This window comes from Urocitellus parryii, chromosome 10 (genome assembly GCF_045843805.1).
Source record: "Urocitellus parryii isolate mUroPar1 chromosome 10, mUroPar1.hap1, whole genome shotgun sequence".
Lineage (NCBI taxonomy): Eukaryota > Metazoa > Chordata > Mammalia > Rodentia > Sciuridae > Urocitellus > Urocitellus parryii.
In genome coordinates, this window is record NC_135540.1 from 92,035,577 (window position 1) to 92,060,466 (window position 24,890).

General features: G+C 34.7%; 1 pseudogene; it reads left to right on the forward strand.

Moving 5' to 3' along the window:
- Window positions 1-1,440: 1,440 nt before the first annotated feature.
- LOC144257186 (UDP-glucuronosyltransferase 2B7-like) lies at window positions 1,441-24,330 on the forward strand (annotated as a pseudogene).
- The last annotated feature ends 560 nt before the right edge of the window (window positions 24,331-24,890 follow it).

Consider the following 24,890-nt stretch of genomic DNA (forward strand, 5'->3'; position numbering starts at 1 on the left):
CAATATGTTGCCTCCAAGAGATTCATCTCATAGGAAAAGACATCTACTGCCTTAAGGTGGAGGGTTGGGAAAATTCATACCACTCACATGGACTTTGGATGCAGGCAGGGGTTTCCATCCTCATATCAAATAAATAAGACTCCAAGGTCAAGTTAATAAAAAGGAATGAAGAAGGACACTACATACTGCTCTAGGGAAACATACACCAACAAAACTTAACAATTATAAATATATATGCCCCAAACAATGGAGCATCTATTTTCATCAAACAAACTCTTTTCAAGTTCAAGAGTCAAATAGACTACAACACAGTAATTTTGGGTAACTTTAACACACCTCTTTCCCCACTGGATATATCTTCCCCCCAAAAAAGCTGAACAAATAAACTATAGAACTCAATAACACAGTAAATAACTTGGACTTAACTGACAAACATAGAATATTTCATCCTTCAACAAGTGACTACACTTCTTCTCAGCAGCACATGGGGCCTTCTCTAAAACTGACCATATATTATGCCACAAAGGAACTCTTAGAAAATATAAAAAAGTAGAGATACTACCCTGCATTCTATAAGATCAAAAATCAGGATGAGAAAGGATTTCCATGGTTGCCTTAGATCACTGACATAACTAATGCCCTATGATAGCATGAAAAAGAACGAAGGCCTGAACACACTGCAACATTGATGAATATTTAGGAAATAATTTAAGTATTAATATCAATCACCAAAACACATAACAATTATTTAAAACTGTTGAAATCAATCACTAAATTTCATATATTATAGAATAATTACTTGAAGTGTCTCCATAATAAACATATCTAAAGGGAGATAAGATTTACTAGATATTGTCTAGCAATGAGGCATATAGGATGATTAGAGGTACAAGGAGGGTTTGGATTTAAAACATTTCCACATTGAATTTTAACTGAGGTTTCCAATTCTGAGATTCTATTCTGAGATTGAACAACTGAATTATTCACTTAAAATGGTGATTTGTATACTATAAGAATTATATACAAACAATTATTTTATTTTCATGCAAAAAATTTTAAAGGATACCTAAGAAATGTTGTTTCAACTGTATATTTACTTTAGTTGCCATCAAGAAATCTATAAGTAAAAGTCACCTCACTTGCCAATGTTCCTTTCATTTTCTAAAAATGTGAACATAAGAGAGGTGATCACACATGGAGAATCATAAATTCTTAACTGTAGGAAAGCATTTATATTCATGAAAGAGTCATTAAAATACCAAGCATGAAGTCACCTAACCTTTGATTTTTCAACTTGGAATCCAGATATTCTAAATGTTCACTTGTGCATTTACTTTGATGGGTACAAGTTAACTTTTAACCAAATAATGATTTTTTCCCTTAGATATCCACAAGAATCTAAAGAACTCAATGCGAAAGGAAGCCTTGCATTTCACCAGGATGTCTTTGAAAATGACTGCAGTTCTGCTCCTGTTACTGCTGAGTAGTCGCTTTGTTTTTGACAGTTGTTCAAAGGTGCTGGTGTGGGCAATGGAACACAAACATTGGATCAATATAAAGACAATACTGGAGGAGCTCACACAGATGGGGCATGAGGTGACTCTTTTGAAACCTTCAGGTTCCATTGTTTTGAATGGTGACAAATCATCTGCAATTAAATTTGAGAGCTATCCTTCATCATTGTAAAAAGAAGATATAGATACTTTTTCTTCTCAATCACTAGTGCATTGATTTATGACATACAAAAAACCCATTTTGGAAATATTATTCAATATTTCATGAAATTTTGAGTTAATTTTCTGATTATGTAGAGAATATATGTAGAGATGCAGTTAAGAACAAGAAAATCATGGCAAAACTACAATAGTCAAGGTTTGATGTTATTCTTTCAGATGCCATTTGTCCCTGTGGTGAGCTGCTGGCTGAAATTCTTCAAATATCATTTGTGTACACTCTCTGCTTCTCTCCTGGTTACATAGTGGAAAAGTGTATTGGGGGACTTCTCTTTTCTTCTTCCTATGCGCCTGTTATATTTTTAAATCCTGAATATCATTTCATCACTTAATCCAAGTGATGAAATGATATTAAACGAATTTGTATAAAAAATATGGTGTACATGCTTTATTTTGATTTTTGATTTGAATCATTTAATTTGAAAAATGGAATCAGTTTTACAGTGAAATACTAGGTAAGGGACTTGTAGTATGAGGTCCTAACTTTTCTGGACCTTTATAAAGGTGAACTTATAACAATATAAAATTAGAAAATTTCTTTAGTAGTTTCATGTAATAAAATAAAATCATCTATCAAACTCAGTGTGTTACAGAAAAATATACATTGTAATGTCAGAAACTTCTGGCCATCATTTGTATAAAACACACTAGAAACTCATATATCCTCCACATAGAGTCCAGAGGATTTCTCTAGGCAACTGCATACATTTACCATTGTACTACTAATTTTATTTATCTTGAAAACTAATTTTAAAATTTACTCTCTTCCTGAACCTTGATATAGAGATTGAGGACTTACACTCATATTTCTATTACAATGATCCATGTAGCACTAAGAAAATTGTTTCCCTTTATTTCAATTAGGTTCTTCATTTAGAAACTCTTTGTCAGTTTGCCTAATAAATTTCTTCTCCATTGTGTGACATTGTTTTCATCCCATATAAGGAGGCTCTTAATTGTGTTTTCTAGCACTTCCAAATTCCTTCACTAAGTGTTTGCAATTCATTCTCTTTAAGGCCTAAAAAGTTAAAGCACAAAAATGTAGATTAGTAGTCTTGTGTTTTCAACTATCTGTCAAAGAAAAAAAAGGATGAAAAGTAAAACTAAACAAAAAAACTCTATTTCATATTGTTACAATTTCCAGCACTTCTTTCAAAATTATTATTGTGTAATAAATATTTGCAAGCTCCTAACATGAACCCAAAGCAGTAGTAGGCACAAAGAACAGAATCATATTTAAACTCCCTTCAGTTCACTTGAAGAACAAAGGTCAGAGTTTTCGCTAAATTATACAAACTAGATGAAAGAATGCTGAAATGTTCTTTTATTAGCATGGAATAAATAATGGGTTATGTAACTCCAATGTTTGCTTACATTTGTGTTAGTTACTTTTCAAATTTTGATAAAAAACTAAATATTTGCATCTATACTGGCTAGCTTATTTTGATACTATTAACCTTGTAAAGAATTAAGAGATTACAGATAATATCTACTCTAAAAGCATCATATATATGTAATAAGTATAGACTATGTATGCATATTTCCCATGCATGCATAGTAGCTTTATCAAACTACACACATCTTTGGGGGAAAAAAAATTGTTCTAATGAGTTATACATGACAATAGAATGCATTTGGCTGTATTGTACACAAATGGAGCACAACTTCTTCCTCTAGCCAAATATGATTCAGATTCACACCAATACTATAATAATACATGTACACAGGGTAATAATATCCGTCTCATTCTATCAACTTTCCCATCCCCATAGCCGCTGCTCTCCCTCATACCTCTCTGCACAATACAAAGTTCCTTCATTTTTCCCTTCCCACCACTGAGGATTAGCATCTGCCTATCAGAGACAACATTTGGCATTTGTTTTTTTGAGTTTGACTTATTTACCTTAGCATCCATCAATTTACTTGCAAATGCCATAATTTTATTCTTCATTAAGACTAATTAATATTCCATGTATATTTGTACATTATTTTCTTTATTCATTTAACTGTTGAAGGGCATCTAGGTTGGTTTTATAGTTTAGTTATTGTGAGTTGAGGGGCTATGAACATTGATGTGACTGCATCATTGTAGTATGCTGATTATATGTCTTTGGGGTATGTCTAAGGAGTGGGATAACTGAGTCAAATGGTGTTTCCATCTCAAAATTTCTGAGGAATTTCCATATTGATTTTCATAAAGGTTGCACCAATTTGTAGTTTCACCAGCAAGAAATGGGTGTACATTTCCCCCCACATTCTCAACAACATTTATTGTAGCTTGTATTCTTGATAATCACCATTTTGGCTGAGGTGAGATGAAATGTTAGAGTAGTCTTGATTTGCATTTCTCTAATTGCTAAAGATGATGAACATTTTTTCATATGTTTGTTGATCAATTATATATCTTTTTCTGTGAAGTGTCTGTTCAGTTCCTTGGCACATTTATTGATTGGGTTATTTGGGTTTTTTTTAGTTTTTTTTAGTTCAGGTTTTTTGTTCTCTATATATCCTGGAGATTAGTGCTTCATCTCTGGCAGAAAACTACATACACTTTTAAAGATATATTTCTTCATTATTGAAAGTTCTTTCTGACACCAGGCATATTCCTATCTGCACAAGAACTTCCCAATTTTCTATAGATTTAATCTTCTATTTCCTGTTCAAGTTAAGGATTCCACTGCAGACCTGCCAAACATCTGCCTGAGGTAAAATTGTTTCCATTTAGTTGGTTCTGTCATTGTTTCATTTCCACCAGAAATTATTCTCTCTTCCTCACTCAGAATGCTTAGTCACATTTACAGTATGACAGAAAATGGAGCAAAGAGACCTATATATTGAAATCTTTCACATCAATACCATCACAAATATGTGAATTTTATCTTTGTTTCAGAAGAAGATCTTTCAAGGATAGGGTGAGTTAAATGTAGAAATTCATTATTCAACACATAAAAAAATACCAGTCATTCTCTGAAAGAATATTGACAAGGGACTAGCAAGTACCACAGGAAAGAGCTGAATATGCAGAGAAACAAAGTAACACAGTCTCTGCCCCAAACACCTTCCATTCCGCATTGAAATGTAGACTGTGCACAAGAAAGAGAAATTGTGTGGGACATATTATGATAAGGAAAGACCAGAAGAGTTTCTTGTCTACTTCAAGTCTATAGGGGGCCTCAAGAATACTCCCTGAGAGATCATGGGTCTCCATAGCATAACTGCTGAACAACAAGAATAGAAAAAATATATGTTGCACATGTAACATGGAGTGCAAATTGTGGATTTTTAATGAATTCTTATTAATTTGTCATACTTGTATTTTTAGGCTGTCCTGAGTTTATAATTATGAACAGATCTACATTTATAGAATTTTATATCTTAAAACAAAGCAAAAAATTAATGTATCTTAAATTAATATCACACCTTTATAATACAGTTGGAAAGCAAGCATTTTTTACTACATCATTATGTTATCATTTAAGAGGCTTTCTGGCTACATCTTTTTTTTTCAAATGGCAAAAATTATTTCTATATTTCAATGAGAAAAATTGTGCAATGTTTTAAGTAGAAAATCATATGAGATGTCTGTGAATCTAATTAGGCTTAATGTTTGCTGATAATTGGCCTGGGAGCTCTCCTTCCCTCCTGTTTGGTGAAAGAAAGGAGTCTCATGGCATCTCTCCCCCTTCCCTAGCTACTTGCCTACCTGAAGGTCATAGGCTGCATCCACAGTACCTCTGCTGTTTTCATTCATGGATGCATTTATAAACAAAGTTTTAGTTTGAACCATGCATCAAAGCTGTTGAACTGCATGAAGGTATAGATTAATGCTACAGATATCAACACACCCTTCCACTGTGGCACAGCACTCTCTTAGAGCAGTTCACCTTTTCTCCTGCCCAGGTGCAGCCAAGTAGTCTGCACGATTTTGCTTTTTGCAAAAGGCTTTCAATTGATCCTTCCTGTATATGTTATTTACTTATTTATTTTTTGGTGTGGGGTATGTGCATGAGTTTTTCTAGAAGTAACAGGTAGAAGTGACAGGGAGAAGGTCTGGCATGGATGTAGATTTCCTGGATATTTCCAATTGCTCTATTGTGGTGTTTTTTTACTATTATTATATGAGTTCTTTTTTATTATTTTTATTAGCTACATTTTAGTAGAAGCATATAATCTGATCTCATTCAAAATTTAAAATCCAATATGGTCACCCCTCATTCCACAAGCAGTGAAACAGTCTGAACTGCCAAATACTTGGGTAAAATATTTCTCCTTTCAGATTAAGGGATAATAACAGTATCAATAGAAAAGTTAAGATAACAGATAAAAGAGGACAAGAAAGAGGATGATTAGCAGACTAATAATAATATTTAAGAAAGGCTATTGTGGTAATGAAGCTTCATCAATAAGATTCATATCCTCATCAGTGATTGTCAGACCTATATGAATTCTTATAGCTCCAATGTGCTTTTTCACCATACACTATTACATCCTCATAAATTTCTATATATTTGGAAGAATCATATATTTGAAAAATATAGTGCAAATCAGAAAAAAGTACACATTTTCTAAATTTTTGAATGTTTTAAATAGCTAGAAGAAAGGGTTTAAAATGTTCCCAGCAAAAAAAAAATTGATAAATGCTTAAGATGGCAGAGGTGCTAATTACTTTGATTTGATCATTTAGCTTTATATACATGTGTTGAATATCACACAAATCTCCAAAACATGTACAACTATTATGGGAAAGTAAAAATTTTATGAAGTATCACACACACACATACACACACACACACACACACACACACATAGAAATGCCTTGCTCTATTTGCTTCATCACTTTGGAAATTATACAGACAAAAATGCCATGCTATAATCATATTTATAGCATCTTTTTCTTCTTTTTTTTAACCTGTTCTTCAGGTCACTCTCTTTGACCTTCCTTCTCCATTAGGGACACATTGCAGGGACCTTGCTAAAGTCGTTACTTGTCTTTAGAACCAGTTCAACTATAATTTTTCATCTTTGTGATTCCAGGGATCTGCCAATGCTGAGCCCCAGTGATTCTGGACTCATGAGATTCTGCACCATGTCCCCCAAGTTGCAGAGTATTTTCCCAGCATGGTGACTCTTCAGAGTCTCATCTTTAATGCTGTGCCCTATGCTTGTGTGGCGAGTACAGTGGTTAGTTCTCCAAAATACAGAGAAAAATCCCCAATGACACCTTCATCAAATGGAGTCAAATAGAGGTAAGTTAGAAGATTTCTGAGAGAGTAAAATGAACTATGTTATTAATAAAAATGGAGGAGTTTTAAAATGTTAAGGACATTGTTTTAATTCAGATAGAGGCTGTAATTACGACCAGAATAACATAGTGTTCACATACAAAAATCTTCATAGGAGGCTGCTTTAGGAATGAAAACCCTTTCATTTTCAAATCAATTTCTTATATTTAAATGAATGCTCCTAAATGCCTAAAACACATTTTATTTTCCAATTAGGTTAATTATACTATCTAAAATTTTTGTTACAATAATTAGAAAAAAATTCTATTCCTAAAACAAAAAAATTCTGTTATTGCACATAATAAGTTAATGTTATAGCATTTATTTATTAAAAAATTGGAAATCATTTACATATACAACATGAAGGAATGATGTAAAATATATACTTTTTTCATGTTATACAATTACAATCATTTTCATTCAAGAATACTCAACTTCAGATATATTGGGAAAATAAGGGATATACATTAAATAAGATTGTTATTTTCTTGGAGGATGAAAAGGCATATATAATATGTGCCTAAATATTTATAAATATGTTCCATATAAATGCACTGAGTTGTAAGAATATAAAACAAAACACCACAAAAACATGCAAATTTATATGTATTTGTTATCTAAGTATGGAACCCAGTCCTTCATAATTACTAAGCAAATGCTGGAACACTGAACTCTATCTCTAGCCCTTCAAACACACATAAGTTAAGTAAATTGAAATTTTAAACAACAAGTAGTTTATTGGTAAGATAATTTTTGTTTATTATACTATTCTATTTTTATAATAAAATTTTAAAATTTGATTTCAAAGGTTGTTGGAAAATAAGAAGGACCAGTCTTCTCAGTGTTTAATCTATTATCTGAGGATGTTTCAGTTAATCATATAAGTATGCACAAAATTTAAAAAAATGAATGAATGAATAAATAAATAAAAGACAATAGGCATATTTCCCATAATAGGGATGAAGAAGTATTTAAGCAGAGCATAAGTGAGATTAAATAGCAAATAAAATTGGCTACATTACAAAAAGTCATCTGAACACATGAACTATCTGGATGTATCGAGTGAGTCAAAGGAACAATGTATTCATCATGAAGAAGACATAGTCAAGTTAAAATTATAATTTTAAACAATGCTGAAGACAATATGGGACCTGTAACAAATATGAAGTTATTTCATGTTGTTGGTTACGATGTTTTTTTTTTTTTTTTCAAACAAAGCCTAACCAGTGGTTAGAAAATGAAATATACTATGTGGTTTTGAGAATGTGAATATTATTTCACACATGAAAACAGAAAACAGTGACTTGAAAACAGAAACAATAAGAAAAGTGTGGAAATTGACAAGATTTAAAAAAGCTTTTGGATCTCTTTTTTATTTATGAATGAGGGACTTTATTGAACAAGATACAATTATTCTTATATAGAATATATAAGGCAAAGGATCAGAAACCACCTGTTAGGATAATTCCAGGACAATTTCAGGAAGCATGTTTTTTTTTCTTCAGAAATTTCAAAACACTGAAGTGAGTTATTCAATAGTGGGACCAAATCTCTACTGGAGAATGGCCTGGTGGAATTCTTCCACTTGTATAAATTTCCTGCCAAACCCAGTAGGTGACATAAAAAATCTGTCACAGTTTGGTATACACAGGATATTCTACAGGGACTTCAATTTTGCAGTATCATTTCATGTCATAATATGTACAGAAATATGTTCATCAAACATGTAGCTAAACATAAAAACTATTAGGGAATAAACATGATTCTTAACAATAAAGAATGATTTAGAGGTACAATTTGCAATATTCTGATGAAATTAATAAGTGATTTGAGAGCAAAGAAAAAGATATGTAAGGATTTTCTTCAATTTATCCTAATTTTTCTTTATATGTTTAGAGAAATAAAGGAGCAATGAACACACCATACTTCACCACACAATCATCACCACTGCATTGTGGTATATCAAAAGTATTTTGTGAATCAGATTCTTGTACCAGTTTAGTCATAAATGATTTTAAGTAACATCAGAACAGTTTAACTAAGAAGTTTTACATAAAGTTTACACTTCACTTTTAACAAAAAATTGTCTCCCTTGGCCTGGGAAGGAATTTCTAACCCTCAGAGGTGTGGGCTGGCTGGACATAAAAAGCTAGAAAAGTAATATCAAGAAGTAAATACAAAAGATGCAGAAAAAATATTTTTCAAAGGTGGGACATTGACAAGTGAAAGAGACTTGATGGGTCTGATCCTAAGAAAGGGAAAAGCCCGAAAATGTTTTATTTTTAGTGAAACACACCAAAGCAGTTTATTTCTTCAGAGGCTTCTTCAAGGTAAAACAAGAAGCAAGAAGCTGTTCAAGCTGGCTCAGACATGCCCACGGTTCATTTGCAGAATATTTGGCACATGATCTGCAATGATTATGCGGTGAAATTTGTCATTCACAATGTTGAGTCCTTGGTGATGGCATAGACATCACGTCACAACCACAGAAATAGAAGCATTCAGCTTCTGAAGGTGGGGATACTTTAGAGAGCCAAGAGACAGATAAGTATCTGGGAAGTCAGGATATTGTTCTCTATGGACCAATTCAGGAGGATGGACAGGGGCAAATATGGTAGTTTTGCTTGGTGAGTTGTAGCCACATAATGAAGGAAACCAGAATTAATAATTGATCGAGGATGGACACATGAACCAATCCAATTTACAGGTTAGAGTAATACAAAAAGATGTACTATAACTATTATAACAAAATCTACCTACAATCTCTTAATCTTATTAAAAAACTAAGTGAGTAAGGTTATTCTTGACAAAAGTGTCTCAACTGTTTTGGATTTATAGAATTGTTTACATCAGTTCAAATGGAATGGGAATTAACTGCATAGTGCTTTGTGAATTTGCCTTCTGAATCTTTTTGCTAGGAGTATCAGATAAGAATTCTAATCTCGGGGTCAGGCCCAGCAACCAGCCAAGTGACAGCAGCTACACACACGCGCCTGCGGAAACGCAGACCAGACCCACTAGGACAGGTCCGGCGGACGGCTGACGGCTAGGCCCGTCCCCTCCCCCAGTGTCTGCAGGTAGGCGGGGGACTGTGAACACCAGCAGAGCGGGCCCAAAGCCTGCTGAGGGGCGGAACCGGCCCCTCCCCCAGTGCCTGCAAGCTAGGCGAACCTGCAACCCATCGGGAGGTTAGGCCCAGCAACCTACGGAGTGACACAGGTGCCCCTGGCGCCTGCTGGGTAGGTGGACCTTTGACCGACCAGCAAAGCAGACCTAGGGCCTGCCACCATGGTAGACGGATCACACTAATTGGAGGAGGATCACAGCCACTACCTGCCCTGCAAGGGTGATTTTTCAACTATACAAGAGCAATATAAATAAATAGAGGGAAAATATCAAAGACACAACAATTTCACCAAGCAGAAAGAAACGCCAGTGGTATGAAACGACAAGGAAAGAAAGGACCACAGGCAATGCAGGTCAACTCAACTTTAGAAGAGGTAATAGCTGCAACAGATGGAATGTCAGATAGAGAGCTCAGGACATACATGCTTCAGATGATCTGGAGTCTCAAGGAAGACATGAGACAGCAAAATCAGACAATGAAAGATCACATTGAAAAACAAATCCAGGAAGTAAAGGATCAATTTCACAGGGAGATAGAGGTAATAAAAAACAAACAAATAGAAATACTAGAAATGCAGGAAACAATAAACCAACTTAAAAACTCAATTGAGAATACTACCAGCAGAGTGGATCACTTAGAAGATACAACATCAGACAATGAAGACAGAGTATTTCAACTTGAAAAGAACATAGATAGCTCAGCAAGTCTACTAAGAAACCATGAGCAGAACATTCAAGAGCTATGGGATAATATCAAAAGACCAAACTTAAGAGTCATTGGGATACAGGAAGGCACAGAGCTCCAAACCAAAGGATTAAGCAATCTATTCAGTGAAATAATACAAGAAAACTTCCCAGACTTGAAGAATGAGACAGAATCCCAAATCCTAGAAGCCTACAGGACGCCGAATGTGCAAAATCATAAGAGATCCACACCTAGACACATTATAATGAAGATGTCCAACATACAGAATAAGGAGAGAAATTTAAAAGCTACAAGGGAAAGGAAGCAGATTACATTTAGGGGTAAACCAATCAGGATAACAGCTGATCTCTCAACACAGACTCTAAAAGCTAGAAGATCCTGGAATAACATATTTCAAACGCTAAAAGAAAATGGATTCCAACCAAGAATCGGGTATCCCGCGAAATTAAGCTTCAGGATGGAGGATGAAATTAAAACATTCCATGACAAACAAAAGTTAAAAGAATTTGCAGCTAGAAAACCATCTCTTCAAAAAATCCTTGGCAAAACACTACAGGAAGAGGAAATGGAAAACAACAATGAAAACCAACAGTGGGAGGTAGGACAGTAAAGGGGGAAAATAATCAAAGAGGAAAACAAATCAGGTTTAATAGCATTAATAAACAAACTATGGCTGGAAGAACAAACCATATCTCAATAATAACCCTAAATGTTAATGGCTTAAACTCACCAATTAAGAGACACAGGCTAGTTGAATGGATCAGAAAACAAGACCCAACAATATGCTGCCTGCAGGAGACGCATTTGATAGGAAAATATATACATAGACTGAAGGTGAAAGGTTGGGAAAAATCATATCACTCATATGGACTGCGGAAACAAGCAGGAGTGTCCATACTCATATCAAATAAAATAGATTTCAAGCCAAATTAATCAAAAGGGATAAGGAGGGACACTAGATACTGCTCAAGGGAACCATACACCAACAAGACATAACAATCATAAATATATATGCCCCAAACAACGGGGCTGCTATGTTCATCAAGCAAACTCTTCTCAAGTTCAAGAATCTAATAGACCACCATACAATAATCATGGGAGACTTCAACACACCTCTCTCACCACTGGACAGATATTCCAAACAAAAGCTGAATAAGGAAACTATAGAACTCAATAATACAATTAACAACCGAGACTTAATTGACACATATAGAATATACCACCCAACATCAAGCAGCTACACTTTTTTCTCAGCAGCACATGGATCCTTCTCAAAAATAGATCATATATTATGTCACAGGGAAACTCTTAGTCAATATAAAGGTGTAGAGATAATACCATGCATCTTATCTGATCACAATGGAATGAAACTGAAAATCAACGATAAAAGAAGGAAGGAAAAATCATGCATCACTTGGAGAATGGACAATAGGTTACTGAATGATCAATGGGTTTTAGAAGACATCAAGGAGGAAATTAAAAAATTCTTAGAGTTAAATGAAAACACAGACACAACATATCGGAATCTATGGGACACATTGAAAGCAGTTCTAAGAGGAAAATTCATTGCTTGGAGTGCATTCCTTAAAAAAAGAAAAAACCAACAAATAAATGATCTCATACTTCATCTCAAAATCCTAGAAAAAGAAGAGCAAAACAATAGCAAAAGAAGTAGAAGGCAAGAAATAATTAAAATCAGAGCTGAAATTAATGAAATCGAAACAAAAGAAACAATTGAAAAAATTGACAAAACTAAAAGTTGGTTCTTTGAAAAAAATAAATAAAATTGACAGACCCTTAGCCATGCTAACGAAGAGAAGAAGAGAGAGAACTCAAATTACCAGCATACGGGATGAAAGAGGCAATATCACAACAGACACTTCAGAAATACAGAAGATAATCAGAAATTATTTTGAATCCTTATACTCCAATAAAATAGAAGATAGTGAAGGCATCGATAAATTTCTTAAGTCATATAATCTGCCCAGATTGAGTCAGGAGGATATAGACAACCTAAACAGACCAATATCAATTGAGGAAATAGAAGAAACCATCAAAAGATTACCATCTAAGAAAAGCCCAGGACCGGACGGGTATACAGCAGAGTTTTACAAAACCTTTAAAGAGGAACTAATACCAATACTTTTCAAGCTATTTCAGGAAATAGAAAAAGAGGGAGAACTACCAAATTCATTCTACGAGGCTAACATCACCATGATTCGGAAACCAGACAAAGACACTTCAAAGAAAGAAAACTACAGACCAATATCTCTAATGAACCTAGATGCAAAAGTCCTCAATAAAATTCTGGCGAATCGGATACAAAAGCATATCAAAAAAATTGTGCACCATGATCAAGTAGGATTCATCCCTGGTATGCAAGGTTGGTTCAATATATGGAAATCAATAAATGTTATTCACCACATCAATAGACTTAAAAATAAGAACGATATGATCATCGAGAGATAGATGCAGAAAAAGCATTCGACAAAGTACAGCATCCCTTTATGTTCAAAACTCTTGGAAAACTAGGGATAACAGGAACATACCTCAACATCCTAAAAGCAATTTATGCTAAGCCTCAGGCTAGCATCATTCTGAATGGAGAAAAATTGAAGGCATTCCCTCTAAGATCTGGAACAAGACAGGGATGCTCTCTTTCACCACTTCTGTTCAACATAGTTCTCGAAACACTGGCCAGAGCAATTAGACAGATGAAAGAAATTAAAGGCATAAAAATAGGAAAAGAAGAACTTAAATTATCACTATTTGCAGATGACATGATTATATACCTAGCAGACCCAAAAGGGTCTACAAAGAAACTATTAGAGATAATAAATGAATTCAGCAAAGTGGCAGGTTATAAAATCAACATGCATAAATCAAAGGCATTCCTGTATATCAGCGACAAATCCTCTGAAATGGAAACGAGGACAACCACGCTGTTCACAATATCCTCAAAAAGAATAAAATACTTGGGAATCAACCTAACAAAAGAGGTGAAAGACTTATACAATGAAAACTACAGAACCCTAAAAAGAGAAATTGAAGAAGACCTTAGAAGATGGAAAAACATACCCTGTTCATGGATAGGCAGAACTAACATCATCAAAATGGCGATATTACCAAAAGTTCTCTATAGGTTTAATGCAATGCCAATCAAAATCCCAACGGCATTTCTTGTAGAAATGGAGAAAGCAATCATGAAATTCATATGGAAGAATAAAAGACCCAGAATAGCAAAAACAATACTAAGCAGGAAGTGTGAATCAGGTGGTATAGCGATTCCAGATCTCAAACTATACTACAGAGCAATAGTAACAAAAACAGCATGGTACTGGTACCAAAACAGGCGGGTGGACCAATGTTACAGAATAGAGGACACAGAAACCAACCCACAAAACTACAACTTTCTTATATTTGATAAAGGGGCTAAAAGCATGCAATGGAGGAAGGATAGCATCTTCAACAAATGGTGCCGGGAAAACTGGAAATCCATATGAAACAAAATGAAACTGAATCCCTTTCTCTCGCCAAGCACAAAAGTTAACTCAAAATGGATCAAGGAGCTTGATATCAAATCAGAGACACGGCATCTGATAGAAGAAAAAGTTGGCTACGACCTACATGCTGTGGGGTCGGGCTCCAAATTCCTCAATAGGACACCCATAGCACAAGAGTTAACATTTAGAATCAACAAATGGGACTTACTTAAACTAAAAAGTTTTTTCTCAGCAAAAGAAACAATAAGAGAGGTAAATAGGGAGCCTACATCATGGGAACAAATCTTTACTCCTCACACTTCAGATAGAGCCCTAATATCCAGAATATATAAAGAACTCAGAAAATTAGACAATAAGATAACAAATAACCCAATCAACAAATGGGCCAAGGATTTGAATAGACACTTCTCAGAGGAGGACATACAATCAATCAATAAGTACATGAAAAAATGCTCACCATCTCTAGCAGTCAGAGAAATGCAAATCAAAACCACCCTAAGATACCATCTCACTCCAGTAAGATTGGCAGCCATTATGAAGTCGAACAACAATAAGTGCTGGCAAGGTTGTGGGGAAAAGGGTACACTTGTACATTGTTGGTGGGACTGCAAATTGGTTCAGCCAATTTGGAAAGCGGTATGGAGATTTCTTGGAAAGCTGGGAATGGAACCACCATTTGACCCAGCCATTCCCCTTCTCGGTCTATTCCCTAAACACCTAAAAAGAGCATGCTACAGGGACACTGCTACATGGATGTTCATAGCAGCACAATTCACAATTGCAAGACTGTGGAATCAACCTAGATGCCCTTCAATAGATGAATGGATAAAAAAAAAAATGTGGCATTTATACACAATGGAGTATTACTCTGCAGTAAAAAATGACAAAATCATAGAATTTGGAGGGAAATGGATGGCATTAGAGCAGATTATGCTAAGCGAAGCTAGCCAAGCCCTAAAAAACAAATGCCAAATGTCTCCTTTGATATAAGGAGAGTAACTAAGAACAGACTAGGGAAGAAGAGCACGAGAAGAAGACCAACATTAAACAAGGATGAGAGGTGGGAGGGAAAGGGAGAGAGAAGGGAAATTGCATGGAAATGGAAGGAGACCCTCAGGGTTATACAAAATTACACACAAGAGGAAGTGAGGGGAAAGGGAAAAACAGTACAAGGGGGAGGAATGAATTACAGTAGTGGGGGTAGAGAGAGATGAGGGGAGGGGAGGGGAGGGGAGGGGGGATAGTAGAGGATAGGAAAGGCAGCAGAATACAACAGACATGAGTTTATTATCCCTAGGATAATTTAAGGTTCCTGGACCTGATAAGAAATACCTTGTTTTTCAATGTAGATAGGAGGGAATCCTAGAATTCATGACTATTTTGTCACCAAAGTATATCTTGTGTTCATTAACAAAACCAAATACATATGTTAGAGCCCCATGTCAAAATTACAAAAATGCATGCTTCCATTCTTTAATTAGTGTTTGAGTGGTTAATTTTAGTTTGAAATGGGCTAGTATGTAATTAATATATACCACATAACAGTATATATCAAGTTATCAAGACAAATATTTTCAAACACTCTTTTTGGGAAGATACAATGACACCAGCAAAATCAAGGTATTTCCTTGTTAACCCTATGTGACTGTTTAATACATACAGAAAGAAAACATAATCTAATAAAATACTTAATGCTGGTTGTTCAGAAACACAGTTTTTTTCATTAAACCAATGTCAATGCAATCTTTTTAACCAAAGATTTATTCAAGTCATGTGCGCATGAAGCCTGTTTGGGTTTCTATATTTCTCTGTATTCTAAATGTTTGGTTAGATCTAGTTTCTACACATGTTGATTTAACTCTAAGTCAATATGAATAGAAATCTCTACAGGGATTTTATAAATTTAATAATGAATACCATCTTGTACTTAAAAAATATCATATAAACATATCACATACTCACATAAATAAAAAAAAACTGAATAACATAACTTTAAAGACCCTATGAACTGCATTCTAAAATTTTGGCCATAAATCAGGTAACACTCTAATACAAAACTCAATGATTCAACTGTTTTTGATAAAAATACAACAGTTTGAAATGACCTGCACAATACAAAGTTTTTGTTTTGATTTGTTTTTTTTTTTTAAAGAGAGAGTGAGAGAGGAGAGAGAGAGAGAGAGAGAGAGAGAGAGAGAGAGAGAGAGATAGAGAGAGAGAGAGAATTTTTAATATTTATTTATAGTTCTCGGTGGACACAACATCTTTGTTGGTATGTGGTACTGAGGATCGAACCCGGGCCACATGCATGCCAGGCGAGTGCGCTACCGCTTGAGCCACATCCCCAGCCCCAAAGTTTTTTTTTAACTAATGCTTATGAAGAAGGATTTTAACATTTTCTTTTCTCCTCACATAGAGAGTCTCTCTTATGGAGGCTGAATAGGCTGAGGAGACAGATATCTTGTGGTGCTCAGAATGTCTTCTAAGCATATCTGAGTGTACAATATAGTAATTGTAATCCTTTTTTCTATTTTAAAGTTTTTATCATTAGTTAAATAAAAATAAAATTATTAAAATGCATTTTGACACATCTTACATAAAGGAGTGTGGCTTCTTATTATCACCTATCACATAATCACACATGTACACAGGGTAATAATATTTGATTCATTCTATTATTCTTCCTACCCACATACAGCCTCCTTTCCCATCAATTCTCTATTCCTAATCCAAAGAAACTCTACTTTTCTCTACAATCCACCCTGTATTGTGAATTAGCATCCACATATCAGAGAAAACATCCACTTTGGTTTTTCAGAATGGTTTATTTCACTTATCATGATATTCTCTAGCTCCATATGTATATGTGCAAATTCCATAATTTAATTTTTCTTTAGTGTTGAGTAACATTCAGTGTGTGTATATATACTATATTTTCTTTGTCTATTCATCTATTGAAGGGCATCTAGTTTAGTTCTATAGTTTGGCTACTGTGAATTGAGCTGCACTGATATGGCTTTATCACAGTAGTATGCTGATTTTAGGTTCTTTGGGTATATGTCAAGGAAAAGCATAGCTGGGTTAATGGCAATTGCATTCTAATTATTGTAAGGATTCTCCATATTGCGTTCCATAATGGTTGCACCAATTTGTAGGACCACCAGCAATGTACCTGTTACCCCAAGTCTTTGCCAATATTTATTGTTGTTATTCTTGATAGTTTTCATTTTTATTAAACCAAGATTAAATTATTTTATTTCCAATAATATTTATTTTCTGTTAAATCTCCAGTAGTTGACTTAGGGGATCCTGAGTTGCTTGAGAGCTCTCAGTTGGGTCAGAAGAACAAGTGACTAGAGGAATAGTGGGGCTGAAGCAGGAACTGAAAAGTGTGGCTTAGGGCACAGAGTAAGAGAACTACTAGGATCTTGAAAGGAAGCACATCAAAGGGAGTGAAGACACTAGGGGAACTATGAAGGTGTTAAAAACAATAAGAGGAGGGAGGGAGTGGTGATGAAAAGAAAGAGAAAGGTCTTATGGAAGCCAATTTGGGTGATTATAAGTTTTGAAGAGGAACTTGCACACACATAACCACAGCAGCACTATTGCCAAAAGTGAAGTCTTGAAGGCAAAGTAAGTGTCTAAGAAGGATATACAGATAGGCTATTTGTAATATATGTATATCTTATATAACTTACATTCGTGGGACATTACTTACCCTATAATACATAGGAAATAGTGGAACTGTGCCACAACCCAGATGAAACTTACTTATACTACACTGTAAAATAAATCCAGTAAAGGGGGGCTGAGGCTGTAGCTCAGTGGTAGAGTGAAGCCCTGGGGTTTGATCATCAGCACCACATACAAATGAATAAGGAGAATAAAGATATTTTTTTAAGAATCCAATAAAGGGGCTAGGGTTGTGGCTCAGTGGTGGAGCTCTTTCCTTGCACATGTGATTCACTGGGTTCAATCCTCAGCACCATATGTAAATAAATAAAGGTATTTTGTTCATCTACAACTGAAAACAACAACAACAATATATTTATGAAACAACAAAAAAAACTTCCATATATATTAAGTATCTAGACTACACAAATTCAGAGAAACAGAAAGTAGAAGTATTGGTAGTAAAAGATCAGAGTGAGAAAAAATAATTGTGTACAATTTATATAATTTCTTGGTTTTGCAAAGTAATAGTGTTCTACAAATGTTGGCATTAGGATATGTGTATGTGTAGCATTATTGAACTATGTACCTCAAAAAAGGTTAAAATTATACATTTATGTTATGTATATATGAACTTAATTTTTTTAAAAGCCACTAATATAGTATCTCCTGACAATATTTTTTCTCTCCTTATTTGAAAAAATCTTTGCTTTGTTGTTAGATTTGGGATAGACCAAATTCTTTCCTTCACAGGAAATGGAAGACTTTGTCCAGAGGTCAGGAGAGAATGGTGTTGTGATTTTTTTTTTTCAATTCGGTCAATGATTGGAAATTTGATGAAAGAAAGGGCCAAAATGATTGCACTAACTCTTGCCCAGATTCCTGAAAAGGTTAGATATTGGTACAGAACCATGGAAAGAGTCTGTTTAACTCTGTAAATGGTTTTATAAATGATTTTCCTTGCAAAAGATGCACACTTCTGGTATGTATAATTTGTCTCAGTATTCATTGTTAAAACCAAATATATATAGCAACTGTTAAAATAGTGCAGAGATTATTTCTGATTTTAAAAAGTCAGCATTAACATTATGCTAAAACACAAATATATTCATAGGTTCAGTGTGAATATAATATTATATTAGTATGACAGATATCCCAAAATACCAAATTCTGCCCTGCCTTGTCCTCTTTTTCTGTGCAGGACCCCTGAGAACAATGTAGATACCAAAGAAGTTAAGTTTGAATGAGCACCAACACAATGACAATAAGTAGGTCTTAAAAAGTCAAAATGCATCACAGATTGTCATCTTCCTACATAATCTTGGCCTCCATTCTTCTCCTAAATGATAAAAAGGGCCTATTCCTGGAGCTGTCCTTGGTTCTATTCAGAGAAGGAAAACCAAGATAACTACCAAACCAACCAGACTTAGAGAAAAAGAAAAATCAACCTGCCCTAGTGACTTTCTATGCTCCTTTCTCAAGATTGAAAATGTCTCAGACAGGAGACAGAAGGAAACAGGAAGCTGCCCTTACCATGGACTCTCTGCCTTAGAGAAACATGATCACACAAGAGCAAACACTACCACAAAAATTTATTCTCGGGAAATATGTTTGCATAAATTTTCTCACACACCACTCAAAAGGAAAAAAAGTGGAGCTACGCACACCAGCCTCTGTGGGGCCCAGGCCCACAGCGGGCTAGGTCCACCCCTTTTAATATAGGGCAGCCTTTGGTTCAGGGCTGACCCCTCTGACCAGCAGACTACCACAGGAGCCAGATGCAGCCCAGACCACACACATCAGCCCAGGATGATCCAGGATCTCAGTAGGCACAGTTCACCACTCCCCCAGGGGGCAGACACTGCCAGAATCTAGGCTTTGGGGCAAGAATGCCCCTTCCAACCAGCAGACTAGTGGAAGGTCAAGCACAAAAGCTCAGATCCACCCACAGCTGCCTTTGCAGGTCCCAGGCTTACAGCAAGCCTGGTCCAGCCCCTTCCCAGCAGGGCAGACCTTGCCAGAGCCTAGGCTGTGGTTCAGGACTGCCCCTTATGACCAGCAGACTACCATGAGAGGTCAAACTCAGTGGCCCACATCTACACATTTCAACTTATACAGTTCCCAGATCCAGGATGCAGTAGCACCCATTGAGGGACACCAGCAGGGTCTGGAAGCCCAACATCAAGGTGAGATAAAGACAATCTGCATGGGTACTACAAGAATTATTTCTCAATAAAATTCTGGCAAATTGAATACAAAAATATATCTCAATTAAATTCTGGCAAATGGAATACAAAAATAATCAAGTAGGTTTCATCCCTGGGATGCAAGGTTGGTTCACCATATGGAAATCAAAAATGTAATTCATTACATCAATAGACTGATGATAATCATATGATCATCACAATAGATGCAGAAAAAGCATTTCACAAAATACAACACTCCTTTATGTTCAAAACACTAGAAAAATTAGGGATAACAGGAACAAGTCTCAACCTCATAAAGGCTTTCTATGCTAAGTCTCAGCCAACATCATTCTAAATGGAGAAAAATTAAAGGCATTCCCTCTAAAAACTGGAACAAGACAGGAGTGCCCTCTTTCACCACTTCTATTTAATGTAGTTCTTGAAACATTGGTGAGAGAAATTAGACAAATGAAACAAATTGAATGGATACATATAGGAAAAGAAGAATGCAAATTGGTACTATTTGCTGATGATATGATTCTACACCTGGAAGACCCTAAGAGTTCCACAAGAAAACTTCTAGAAATAGAAAATGAATTTGGAAAAGTGGCAGGATATAAAATCAATACCAATAAATCAAAGGCACTTTTGTATATCAGTGACAAATCCTCAGAAAGGGAAATGAGAAAAACTATCCCATTCTCAATAGCCTCAAAGAAATGAAATACTTGGGAATCAACTTAATGAAAGAGGTGAAAGATCTATATAATGAAGATTACAGAACTCTAAAGAAAAAAATCAAAAAAGACCTTAGAAGTTGGAAAGATCTACCTTGCTATGAGATAGGCAGAATTAATATTATCAAAATGACCATACTTCCAAAAGCACCATATACAGATAAGTTGCAATTGAAATTAAAATTCCAAAGATGTTCCTCATAGAAATAAAAACAGCAATCTGAAATTCATCTGGAAAAATAAGAGACCAAGAATAGCTAAAGCAGTCCTTAGCAGAAAGAGTGAAGCTAGTGGCATTGCTGTAGCAGAGCTTAACCTCTACTACAGAGCAATAGTAACAAAAACAGCATGCTATTGGCACCAAAAGAGACTGGTAGACCAATGGTATAGAATAGAGGACACAGAGACTAACCCACAAAACTACAATTATCTTATATTAGACAAAGTTTCCAAGAACATGCATTAGAGAAAAGATAGCCTCTTCTACAAATGGTGCTGGGAAAACTGAAAATTCATATGCAACAAAATGAAATTAAACCCATATCTCTCACCATGCACAAAACTCAACTCAAAATGGATCAAGGACTTAGGAATACAACCAGAGACCCTGTGTCTAATAGAAGAAAAAGGAGGCCCCAATCTCCATCATGTGGGATTAGGCACCAACTTCCTTAATAAGATTCCTTGGGCACAAGAATTAAAATCAAGAATCTAAATGGGATGGACTCAAACTAAAACGTTTCTTCTCAGAAAAGAAACAATCTGTGAGGTGAATAGAGAGCCTACATCTTGGTGGCAAATCTTTACCCCTCACACATCAGATAGAGCACTAGTCATTAGGGCATATAAAGAACTCAAAAAGCTAGACACCAAAAGCAAACAAACAAACAAAAAAAACCAAACAACCCAAATAACCCAATCAATAAATGGGCCAAGGGCCTGAAGACACACTTATCAGAAGATGATATACTATCAATAGACATACATAGACAAAAATGTTCAACATCACTAGCAATTAGAGAAATGCAAATCAAAACCACTCTAAGATTTCATCTCACTCCAGTCAGAATAGCAGCTATTATGAAGACAAACAACAATAAGTGTTGGCAAGGATGTGGGGAAAAAGGTACACTCATACACTGCTGGTGGGACTGCAAATTGGTGCAGCCAATATGGAAAGCAGTATGGAGATTTCTTGGAAAATTGGAATGGAACCACCATTTGATTCAGCTATCCCTCTCCTCTGTCTATACCCAAAGGACTTAAAAACATCATACTACAGGGACACAGCCACATCAATGTTTATAGCAACAGAATTCACAATAGCTTAATTGTGGAACCAAGCTAGATGACATTCAATAGATAAGTGGTTAAAAAATGTGGGACATATGCACAATGGAGTATTACTCAGCAAAAAACCAGAATAAAATCATGGCATTTGCAGGTAAATGGATGGAGTTAGAGAAGATAAGGCTAAGTGAAGTAAGCCAATCCCCAAAATCCAAATGCCAAATGTTTTCTTTTAGAAATCTGATTCATAGTAGAATAAGGAGAGGGAACATGGGAGGAATAGATGAACTCTAGATAGGGCAGAGGGGTGGGAGGGAAAGGAAATAACTAATGATGGTTCAATGTGATGATCATTATTATCCAAAGTACATGTATGAAGAAACCAGTTGGTGTCAGTATACTATGTATACAAGAGATATGAAAAATTGAACTTTATATATGTAATAAGAATTTAATGCATTCCACTGTTATATATAAATATAAATATAAATTTGAAAAATTAAGTTTTAAAAATAATAATAAAAATAAGAAAAAAAAACAAAAGAAAAAATTAAATTTAAAATTAAATTAATTAAAAATTAAATTTAAAAGTTGATACACACTATAAATATAGATTAATAAACGGGGGAGCCATTAGAAATTTTTAATGACTTTTGTCCTACAATAGAATTATTATAACTATCAATATTTAAAAACATGTATATCACATTGATAAAACCATTACCTTGTCAAATATTTATGAACCCTGGAGGTCGTATATCAGCAAACATTGTTAAATATAAAAATATGTACATAAAAATGACCTTTATTTAAATCACCATTTAAGTCGTTCACATAATCATATCTTTTTTCTATTGTTCATTTCATTATCTGTTGTATCAGAAACATTAGGCTATGAAATTTTATAATCTCTTCCATATTTTAACCTGCTATATTTTGAAATTGTCTCAGTGAATAAGAGGTCTGCTCTACCTTAACAGATTTTATGGAGATTTGATGGTAAGAAACCAGATACATTAAGACTCAACATTGGACTGTATAAGTGGACTCCCAAAGGTGACCTCCTTGGTAAGATTTGGGAAATGAATCATGAAAATGTATTTTAAAAAACTTAATCATAAAGATAATAGTAGAGTCATTCATAATTGTATTAGAAATATTAATGAAAAAGTCATTAATTACCTAAGTTCTTTATATTTACTCTCTTTTCAGGGAAAATGGAGATTGACCAACTCTTCATATTTTATTTTACATGGCATAATGAATTATCTATATTTCAGTTGTAATTAAATCTCTCAGGGATTTTTTTTATCAATTTCTGCATTGTATCTTTTTCTTCTATTTCTGCAATTTTACACCTATACTGTGACATACAACAGAGCTATTTGAAATGCCATAAAAAAGATTCCTCTCCTTTCTCACAATGTTCTCTGCATTTTCCATTATAAAAAAAAAATCTTTGATTATAATTGTGATCTGTACTTCAATTCATGATGAAGTGTCATCTGTCCTACTTCTGATTCCAGCACCACAACTACCCTAAGGTCTGCTGCCTTGGACAATGCATAGCTGACTCAAAGGTGTCACAATTTCTTTAATTGTACACATTCTCATACTTCCACTTTTAAACTACACATGATATTGCTACTACCCAGAGTGTTCTCTTTCTTTTTATTTACATGGCAACCTTGCTTCCACTTTCAAGTCTCAATTCACATACTTCCATGTGGCCTTCATAATTTCAGTGCAGTTTCGTGGTTACAATAATCTGCTATCTAGAAAATAATTCATCTCCAATGGCTCATGTTGTGCATTTCTTATCTTATTTATGAATCAAAATTGGTACAGTCTCTTAACTTCTTCTAATCACAGGTCATCCAAAAACCAGGGCATTTATAACTCCTGGTGGAACCAATGGCATCTATGAGGCCATCTATCATGGGATCCCTATGGTTGGTATTCCATTGTTTGTGGATCAACCTGATAATATTTCTCACTTGAAGATTAGGGAGCAGTTATTGGATTGTATTTTAACACAATGACAAGTACTGATTTGCTCAAAACCTTTAATATAGTCATCAAGGTCCCTTTGTGAGTATAAAATTTTTTTTTTCACTTAGATATATGTATAGACAGATTCCCTTGACAATGAAAATAGATTTTCTCCTATTTTTAGTCTAATTTTCAACCATGAATTGATTTATACAACGTGATGTGTGCTTTTACTAAATCAGGACTTTTAAAAGTGAAAATCAAACTGATGCAGTGACTATATGACTTCTTATTATTCAATCAATGTGATGCTAAAAATATATATTCTGTGTAGATAAATGTAAACTGAACATTTGAAGAAATATTAGATAATATTTCAACACTTGAAATTTCTGAAATTATTATTCTTTTTATATATTGTAACCGTTATTATGCAGAGTAGAAAATTTGATACATGGATAATATATGTAATGGCAAATCCAGTTCATTTTCATTTACTTCATTTAAATACTTATTATGACTTCAATAATAACCAACTTTTAAACTCCTCTTTCTATATCTTTATAAGATATACATGAAGAGTTGTACCCTACAGTCACCTGGCTGGGCACAGAATAATTTTACTTCTTCCTGCTAACTAACTGCAGTTTAGTACCTATTGTC